Raw genomic sequence first — 9,833 nt, forward strand, 5'->3', positions numbered from 1 at the left:
TAAATTCTGAGCAAGAAAAAACTGTTAGGTCAGCTAATTTTACAACTATAGCTTTGTCTTTGAGGCCTAGTCAGTTCCACGAGCAGTTACAAGTTACATTTGCGGGTTACAAAAATACAAGCTTTATATTAGACAAAAATTCCAAATATCTCTAAGAAGCATGTATTTATTGCTTATTAATTCCTTTGGTTCTGGCCGTCACAATTAACTCTCCAGCTAACAGTGGGTGCATCCGCATGAGACTTCTATTGTGCAGTTGACTCATTAACTACATAATAATTGTCTCAGGGTCTACACATACACCCCTATTAGAGCGCACAAATCTAATAAAATCCATAGCAGGGTAGGACCTGTAAATGGATGAACCTCTGAGTCCCTTGCCAGCCTGGGCTTTTGCAACCCAGATCAATGTGCTGCAGTTCAGGCACATACGTAAACTGCCCACTCAGGAGCTTTCGAGGAGCAATAATCTGTGCAGCAATAAGCTCTGCAGTTTATTGCTGCGCATTAATGGGTCATGTAGATGCATCCACTTTGAAGCTAATAAATCTTTCTGAATGGCAAATGGTAATCAAAGTTGATCTTCCTGAATTTACCTTAACAAAGAGTAATGTTGAAGTTGAGTGCTAAAGGAAAAGAGGAAACAGAGAAAATCTTAAAGTTGGTGAACTACGTTCAATTAGTCCTTTGGTATTTTTCTTGAGAGAGCCACCTTATCTTTGCTTGCAAACTAATTTCAAAGTCCAATTGCAAATCCTTTGAACTCCTTGAACTAACCCAGACTTTAGAATCTGTTAAATCTTGATTTAGAACCAAACAAGAGAAGGGGCCTATCTCAAGTATTCATGTCTGAGACTAGGAAAAACATTAACAATTGCATAATCTTCTCTAGCAGCGAGGCCAGCCAGTTGGAGTCACCTCCCTGTCACTTAGCATAACTCCAGTCTGTTGGTGCTGCTTTTTCCTCAGTCATCTTTCCAAAATCTTACCTTTTCTTTGGGTTTACACTGCCAAATCTCTCATGCAGGATTTCATCTCTTAAGTACTGCTGGCCCCTCTTCTTTGGTTCTTCCAATATATATTGGCCCTCACTTCCAGTATGTCTAATACAAAGGCAACCACGAAGATCATCTTCATTGCTCATTATGTGACCATTTCTTAAAGCTCTTCAAATTATGGGACTCTCTGTTTTCATAGAATCATAGACAATTAGGGTTGGAAGGGACCTTAGAAGGTTATCTAGTCCAACTCCTGCTCAAAGCAGGACCATCCCCAACTAGATCATCCCAGAGCAGATTTTATCTACCTGGATCTTAAAAATCTACAAGGATGGAGATTGCATAACCTCTCTGGATAACCTGTTCCAGTGCTTTACTACCTAGTGAAAAAGGTTTTCCTAATATCTAATTTAAACTCCCCTTACTGCAACTTGAGGCCATTACTCCTTATTCTGTCATCTATCACCACTGAGGACAACCTAGCTCCATCCTCTTTGGAACCACCCTCCAGGGAGGGAAGGTTGCTATTCAATCCCTTCTAAATCTTCTTCTCCAGACTAAAGAAGCCCAGTTCCCTGAGCCTCTCTTCAGAAGTCATGTGCCCCAGCCCCTTCACCATTTTTACTGCCCACCACTGGACTCTTTCCAACTTGGCCACATCTTTCTCTAGTGGGGGACCCAAAACTAGATACAATACTTCAGATGTGGCCTCGCCAGTGCTGAAAAGAGGGGAATAATCATTTCCCTTGATCTGCTGCCAACACTCCTAATAATGCAGCCCATTATGCCATTAGCCTTCTTTGCAACAAGGACAGACTGTTGGCTCATATTCAGCTTATTGTCCACAGGAACTCCTGGGTCCTTTTCTGCAAAGCTGCTGCTTAACCAGTCAGTCCCCAGGCTGTACTGGTGCCTAGTTTTCCACCAGGGTAGATTCAAAGTTCTACTCATTCTCCCAAACTCTCCCCACCTTACTTACCTACTTTCATTTCTTTTTGCAATCTCTTTACTGAAGTTTTGACTAATTCTTATACAAACCTCTGCACATTCTGCCATGCTGCTCCTTATGTACAAATCATCTTGCTCCCAAGATCTTCACTTTCAGATAGACAGTCACTGAGGCTAGGTGATGTGGCAGTCCAAGATAGTTAGTTTTATTTTACTTTAAGGCATTTCACATCTTGTTTTGAATTAGGTTGTAAAGTATTAAGAATAAAGATTAATTTTGCCTTTTTCTTATCAGACCATAATGATGCCAGGTTCTGATAGGGGCCTTCAATTGTTGTGCAACCCAAATATGTAATAAATTAATATTTATTATTCTTTGTTTCATTTGTTTTTATTAACAAGACAGGCTTAAACCAAAACTAGGAGTCTGAATGCTCTGAATGCTAGGAAAGTTTTCCTTCAGATGCACTTGGGTTAGTTATCTAATACTGGAAAACCCACAGCTATGACTTGGTGGTTTGCTAGTTATTGTTTTTAACAGTGCTGCAGTATAAAATGCATCATGTTACCTAAGAAACTGGACATACTAATGTAATTAGCCCCTATACTAGTATAACTAGAGCTAGACAAAAGAGTGGTGACGTATAGGGAGTGTACAGGGGTGCATGTGCAACCCCTGAGAGTGCTGGTGCACCCCTTGTCAGTCAGCATTCCCAGGCAGGGGGGGAAGATGAGAGCACTGGTGCACCCCTTGAGAGCAGCAGCCAAGGAGTGGGAGCTCTCCCGGAAGTGCCAGCACTCTCCCAGAAGTGTCAGTGGCATGCCCAGAATTCCCCCTATTGGCGGGATTGGCCATGGGGGATCCCCCTCCCCCCCATCAGTAGGATCAGCCTAGAAGCAACCCCCCCTCACCAGTGACTGGCCAATGGGGGCAGGGGGCAAGTGCCCCCCCAACTCAGGAGGCACCAGTTGCCCATGGCATAAAAGAAAAAGACTGATATAACTTAATCAAATCTGGTGTAGAATGACTATTTGAAAAATCAGGGGCTAACCTATACTAGCATAAATTATACTGGCCTTTGTTCATAGAATCATAGAAACATAGAAAGTTAGGGTTGGCAGGGACCTCAGGAGATCATCTATTCCACTCTTCTGCTCAAAGCAGGACCATGCCTAACTAGATTATCCCAGCCAAAGCTTTGTCTAGCTGGGTTTTGATAACCTCCAGCTTTTCAAAGGAGGTTTTCAAAAGGATGGAGCTTCCATCACCTCTCTGGGTAACCTGTTCCATGCTTTACTATCTTCCTAGTGAGAAAATTCCTCCTAATATCTAACCTAAACTTCCCTTGCTGCAATTTTAGCCTGTTGCTCCTTGTTCTGTTATCTGCCACCACTGAAAGCAATCTAGCTCCACCCTCTTTTGAAACCCCCTTCAGGTAGCTGAAGGCTGCTATTAAATGCCGCCCCCCATCAGTCTTCTCTTCTCTAACCTAAATAAGACCAGTTCCCTCACTCTTTCCTCCTAAGTCATGTCCCCCAGCCCCCTCACCATTTTTGTTGCCTTCTGCTCAACAGTCTCCAGTTTGTCCACATCCTTTCTGTAGTGGGGTTCCCAAAACTGAACACAGTACTCCAGATGTTGTCTCACCAGTGCGGAATAGAAGGAAATAATCCCTTCCCTTGACCTACTGGCAACACACCTACCAATGTGTGTCATTGTCCAGCCCAGTATGTCATTAGTCTTCTTGGCAACAAGGGCACACTGATAGTTCATATTCAGTTTATTTTCCTCTGCAACCTCCAGGTCCTTTTCTGCAGAGCTCCTTCCCAGCCAGTCAGCCCCCAGCCTGTATGGTGCATGGGAGCATTCTGTCCTAAGTGCAGGACTTTGTACTTGTTCTTAGTTTATTCCAGTGTAGCTGTTTGCTTAATACAAATGGTACAAATGTGCCCCGCTGCCAGCTACAGTCACAGTGCTGTAATATCACCTACTATATGCAGCTATCCCCAGGTAGCTGTACTGTCTACTTCAGATACCATTGTAATTATATAAAGATGCACAAAACCCATGCATATTACACCAGTGGAAATGTCATTTATCCAGGCCCCTAGTGGTGATGATAACTGGAGGGTACTGGTCAACTGGAAGGTTTTCCCCTTTCTCAGTCTGGCTTGGGGCCATCTGCTTGTTTTCATTGTTCTCTTTCAAAAAGGAAATTCTATTTACTATTCCTCAGCTCCTCACATATGTGAAAAGTAATTCCTCCTACCCCTAAGTAAATTGTTTTCCCAAAGCCAGCGTGGCATATAGTTTTCAGGCCCTTGCAAAAAAGAAGAAAATTGCATAGTGAATATTGTGCTTTCCAAGTTTGGACTTTAATGGATTTGCAAGTGCCCTCAATTTGCTTGAACTGATATGATCTCTGTGAAGGGCTAAACAGAAGTGACACCCCAAATTTAGCAGAACTTCTGGTCTGGCTCCAAACTTTGCCACTTCAGCTTACAAAATTCTTAAATTTTTAGTATTGTTACATTTCATTATGTACTCGTTACATTTTACTCACACCTTCTCAGTAGCTTGGCTGTTTCATATTGTTTTCCAGAATAGCAGAAAAAAAGCTTAATCCAAGCCATTTATGGTTTAATTCTGATATCTGTTCATGGCAGCAAGCATAACAACCAAAATTCAAACCACCTCTCAATTAAGAAACTTGCACTGCGATGGTCAGAAAACTTGCACTGTCCTCTAAATGGCATTTCAGGATAGAAGTGTATATCTAATGCATCTATGCTCAGAGAGCCCATAAAGGAGACCTTAGAACGGAAATACATCAGTTGACCTATACCTCAGTTGTAAGTTGTAAGGCTAAAACTATGACCATATCTGCCAGAAGCGTGGTTGTGAAAACCTCATTCACAGTTAAGTCCATGTACAGGGAGCTGCCAAAACAAACAATGCATTATATTCTGTAGGTTGTGTTGCTCTTACAAAGAACATGTCTTTTTCCAGAAATCTACATTTCTTCTAAGAAAGACCAGATCTAAAACCATTTGGTACATATGCTTTATAAAATTTCATTTTAATATGAGGACCAGTGGATGCAGCACAGGGGGCTCTACTTGGTGTCCCCCTCAGGTGCATTTATTTTCATGTTTTGACCCTTTGACCTGCACTTGTATCCAACACTCCTATCCTATTGGGTTTTTTTATTAGTTGTCCCAAGAGTTTAGTTGTTCCATTCATCCATTAACCCCCATAAAAACAGGCTACTAGTTAGCCAGGTGAGCCTTGGTCATGGTAATCAGATGGACAAATATTCAGGAGTTTCTGGGTCCCGGCCAATTGGTTCCTGGGAACACTACCCCTTGTGCCAGCTGGACTGCTGAAGCAGCCCTGAGAGTTCCCTACACCCTTTACCCATTGCAGCAGTCCAGCAGTGGGGGCTGCTGCTTGGCTGTGACCTGCTGCACACCTTACAGACCCAGATGGAGACTGCACAGCCAGTAGAGGCATCTGCCCCTCTGCTTTGTGCAGCACTACTGCCATGGGTGGCCCCTGCCCAGCCATCTGGGCAGCTATCACCCAGAAGATGTTCCAGGTGTGGTGGCCTACTTTGAACTGCCAATTGGCCAGGAAGTCAACCACCTACAGCTGGGTCCAAGGTGCCAGCTCTGAGCAGGCTCCTCTGCCTGGGTTCTGCCACTTATCTTCCTAGCAGGAATTCTGGTGTTCTCTATTTGAAAACTGAAAAATCCCTGATAAAAAAATCCCAAATTACCCCAAAATCCATGTTCCTCCATAATTAAAACAAAAGGCTACTATATATAGAGAGAGAGAGTGAGAAACAGAGAGACAGTGATCAGCAGGGCGCTGTGTGGCTGTGCACACTATTGGGCAGCTGGGGCTGCTACAACTGTCACCCGGGCCTCATGCTGTGTGGGGACCTTTGCCATGAGACCCCAATAACCCCTGTGGCAACTGCTACTGCCAGTGATTGCGGTGTTTTTTGTTTTAATTGCCAGGATGCTGGGTCTGGGCAGAACAGCAACTGGGGGGCTTGAGGGGCAGGCAGGGGACGAGGCTGGGCAGGGCAGTGATTGGAGGGGGGGCTTGGGGGGCTGGCAGGGGATGGGGCCAGGCAAGGCAGCCATCAGTGAGGCTTGGGGGCAGGCGGGGGATGGGGCCAGGTGGGGCAGTGATCCAGGGGGCTGACGGGCAGGGCTGACAGATCCTCCCATGGTGCCCTCCCCCCTCCTCTACCCCCTCCCCTCACTACTTACTGGCAGGAGCCTCAGTCCGGCTCCCTGTGACTGGCATGCTGGTTGCCTTGCATGGGCAGGTAGCATGCTTCAGCATCAGGGTGAGATGCTGCAAGATGCACATGCATGCTTTTTGGATGCACCCTAAGAATGCAGTCCCATCGAGTGTGATGCTGGAGATACAGTGACCTGTGACTTAGGCAAATCATAAAGGAAAAGAGGTATATTTCTTATTTAAGTGCTGGATTACTTTCTTAGCCTGGAGAGCAAGGGCATTCAGCACACAGTGCTGGAATATAGGAAATGGTGACTGTTTTATTTTATTTGTAGTTCACCGTTTAGGTGGTTCATTATACCTGCGAACATCACATTTGTTATTTCAATCAGTTTGTCCATGTCATAAGTTATTCCACTTCTTAGATAAGAAAACTGAAATATACAGGCCTTGTTACCAAGGGGTATTGCAAGACAGGATTTCCAGCTAGGCTTGGTTCCCAAGTGTCATGTAATTCAACACACTCCCCCTTCCCCCTTTCCCTGCGCCTTCACCCCACCTTCCCAATGTAGGCTAAAAATAGCAGCATAGTAACACATAACTTTTCTTTTAAGTGAAAATGAGAGGTTTTACTTCTGTGTAGTTCAGAAAATAACCAAGCAAAAATCCAATCTGACATTGCCAAAATATTAACTCCCAGGGTTATGGAAAAACAGTTATTAATAATCTTTTGATGATAATTGGTTAAAGTGCTGTAAAATTACTCTTGGTGCTTTAATATTTTACAAGTGTTATGAAACAGCTGCAAGAAGGTATCCTTTTTCTGAAATGCCAAATCTTGAATTACAAAATAGCCATGAGAGAAGACTTTTTGCTACTAAATAGTGTGAGTTTTGTGCATGTTTCATACATTAAATAAAAACTGTACTTCATTAAGTATAGAAATAAAAGGGGGATTTTTCTTCCAAAAAAAATTAAACATTAGTTCCTTTACCGTTTTACTTGGCATAATAAGTCTGCAGTCTGTTTGGTTCATTTTACAGATTGTCAATCAGTAGTGTCCCACTGTGTATTAAAAATGTGAATGTGAACATACTGGGTTATGCAGCTATAAATTGAAGTGATTTGATGCGTCAATAAAATAATAATGGCAAGTACCAAAATACTTTGGCTCTGTGTCAAGTCTGATGTAAGCATTTCAAACAATGACATGGTCCATTTTTCTTGCCTGTTTATTGCATTGGCTCCTGGGGCTGTGGTAACCAGATGTTAGTAGCACTTGTGTCTGATGTATTTAAAAATGTAATAGAACTAAACAGGTCTAATATTTCTTCCTTTGACTTCTAAATATGGTGTTTGCATATTCAGTGCTACTTTTTGATAAATATGTTTATTTTAGCAAACTTTGGTGATCATCATGATGGTAAAAATAAAAAGTGGAAGAAATATATGGATATTTACATTTCTGTGATCTAAATTCCAACAACAAAAGGAATAAATATTAACTGGTCACTTACTATAAACAAAATCAGCATTCACCAATCAATATGAAAGTTATTTCCTGTTTTAGTCATAGTAGAAAATTGTTATTTTGGGGAAACAAATTATACACTGTAGTAGCTTTTAGCAAATACTGCTTTTGTATGGTAACTCCTTGCTTTTTTTTTTAATTGTATACTCCTGTTACTTGGCTTGTGAATGTCTTTTGGGGGATCAATTGACTTTGGACAAAAAAAAATTTCAATATGGTATCTCCATACACAGAAGTTTAACAAGCAGGTTTGGTAGCCTGGGTAGAGATGCTATTGGGTGCCAGAAAGCAGGGGGTGGGAATTCTTAATGTCAAAGAGGTATAGAGGAGCATGGGGGTGAAGCACTGGATGCTGCCTCCTCTTAAATGGCTCCCCAGGCAGGTCTGTGACCATAAATATGAGTCAATCACAGTGCACAGTGCTGAAATCATATTCAGCAATTCAAGGATGTATTCAAAGTGTGCAGTAAATATTAGGGAAGTTCATGCTTTAAAAAATTGCTAACCTGCAGAAGACAGTCAAGATGGGCTTCTTCATTTTGACCAGCAACTATGGTTCCAGATAGCCAGATATGGCCAGGTGTTAAATTAACCAGTAACAGGTTGTACCAATAGGATTCCTCATGCAGACCAGAGGGATAATACTAGGTGATTAAAGATAATTGTGCAAGGGAAAGCATTTGACTGACAAACAGGCACCTGCAGTAGAAATAACTTAAGTGAGCAATGAGCTCATCTTATTACATCTACTCCCAAAACTGTAATTCAACTAATAGCTCCTTTCCACTATTCCTATTGCTTTAGCTTCTGCCATAATCACAATATTTTTCTTCTTCAACATCATCTGTTACATGGAGAGTAAAGCTAACTGCAATGTCTTTCTAACCTGTGTTGATATTGTTTATTACACTATGGTTCCTAAGAAAGGTTAGAGAGAATGAAGTGTACTGTTCAGATATTTGGTAGATGTATTTCATAATTTCATAGACATTAGGGCTAGAAGGGACCTCAGAAGATCATCAAGTCCAGCCCCCCACCAAAGGGCGGGAAGTCAGCTGGGGTCATAGGATCCCAGCAAGATAAGCATCCAGTTTGCACTTGAAAGTGTTCAATGTAGGTGCTTGAACCACCTCCAATGGCAGGCTGTTCCAGACCTTTGGGGCTCGGACAGTAAAGAAATTCTTCCTTATGTCCAGCATGAAACGGTCTTGCAGTAGTTTATAACCATTCAACCTCGTCATCCTCTGGGGCACTCTGGTGAACAAATGTTCCCCCAGATCCTGGTGGTCACCCCTGATAAACTTATAGGTGGCCATCAGATCACCCCTGAGCCTATGCTTTTCCAGGCTAAAGAGCCCCAGCCTGTCATCGTAAGGTCTTTTTTCCTGACCTCTGATCATGAGTGTGGCTCTTCTCTGGACTCTCTCAAGCTTCTCCACATCCTTTTTGAATTGTGGAGCCCAAAACTGGACGCAGTACTCCAGCTGCAGCCTCACCAAGGCCGAGTACAAGGGGAGAATGACGTCCCAGGATTTGCTTGAGAAGCATCTATGGATGCAAGCCAGCATTTTGGTCACTTTACTAGCTGCAGCATCGCATTGCAGGCTCATGTTCATCTTGTGGTCAATGATAATCCCCAAGTCTCTTTCTTCTGTAGTGCTAGCCAGTGTAGCACTGCCGAGCCTATAAGGATGCTGCAGGTTTTTCCTCCCAAGGTGGAGAACCTTGCATTTTTCAGTGTTAAACAGGTTCTCATCCATCCATTTGCTGAGCCTGTCTAAGTCAGCCTGGATCACCCGCCTGTCTTCTCGTGTGGATGCTTTGCCCCAAAGTTTGGTGTCATTGGCAAACTTGGCTAGTCCACTTCTAAATCCAATGTACATATCATTAATGAAGATGTTGAACAATATGGGTCCAAGGACAGAGCCTTGGGGGACCCCACTGGTCACAGAGCACCATGACAATTGATTTCTGTCAGTTACCACCCTCTGGTTCTGACCATGGAGCCAGTTCTCCAGCCAGCAGATCATGGTGGACCCAAGGCCACAATTGGCCAGTTTCGCCAAGAGGTGATCATGAGATACCAGATTGAAGGCTTTTT

This window comes from Crocodylus siamensis, chromosome 3 (genome assembly GCF_052110815.1).
Source record: "Crocodylus siamensis isolate JL-2025a chromosome 3, ASM5211081v1, whole genome shotgun sequence".
Lineage (NCBI taxonomy): Eukaryota > Metazoa > Chordata > Crocodylia > Crocodylidae > Crocodylus > Crocodylus siamensis.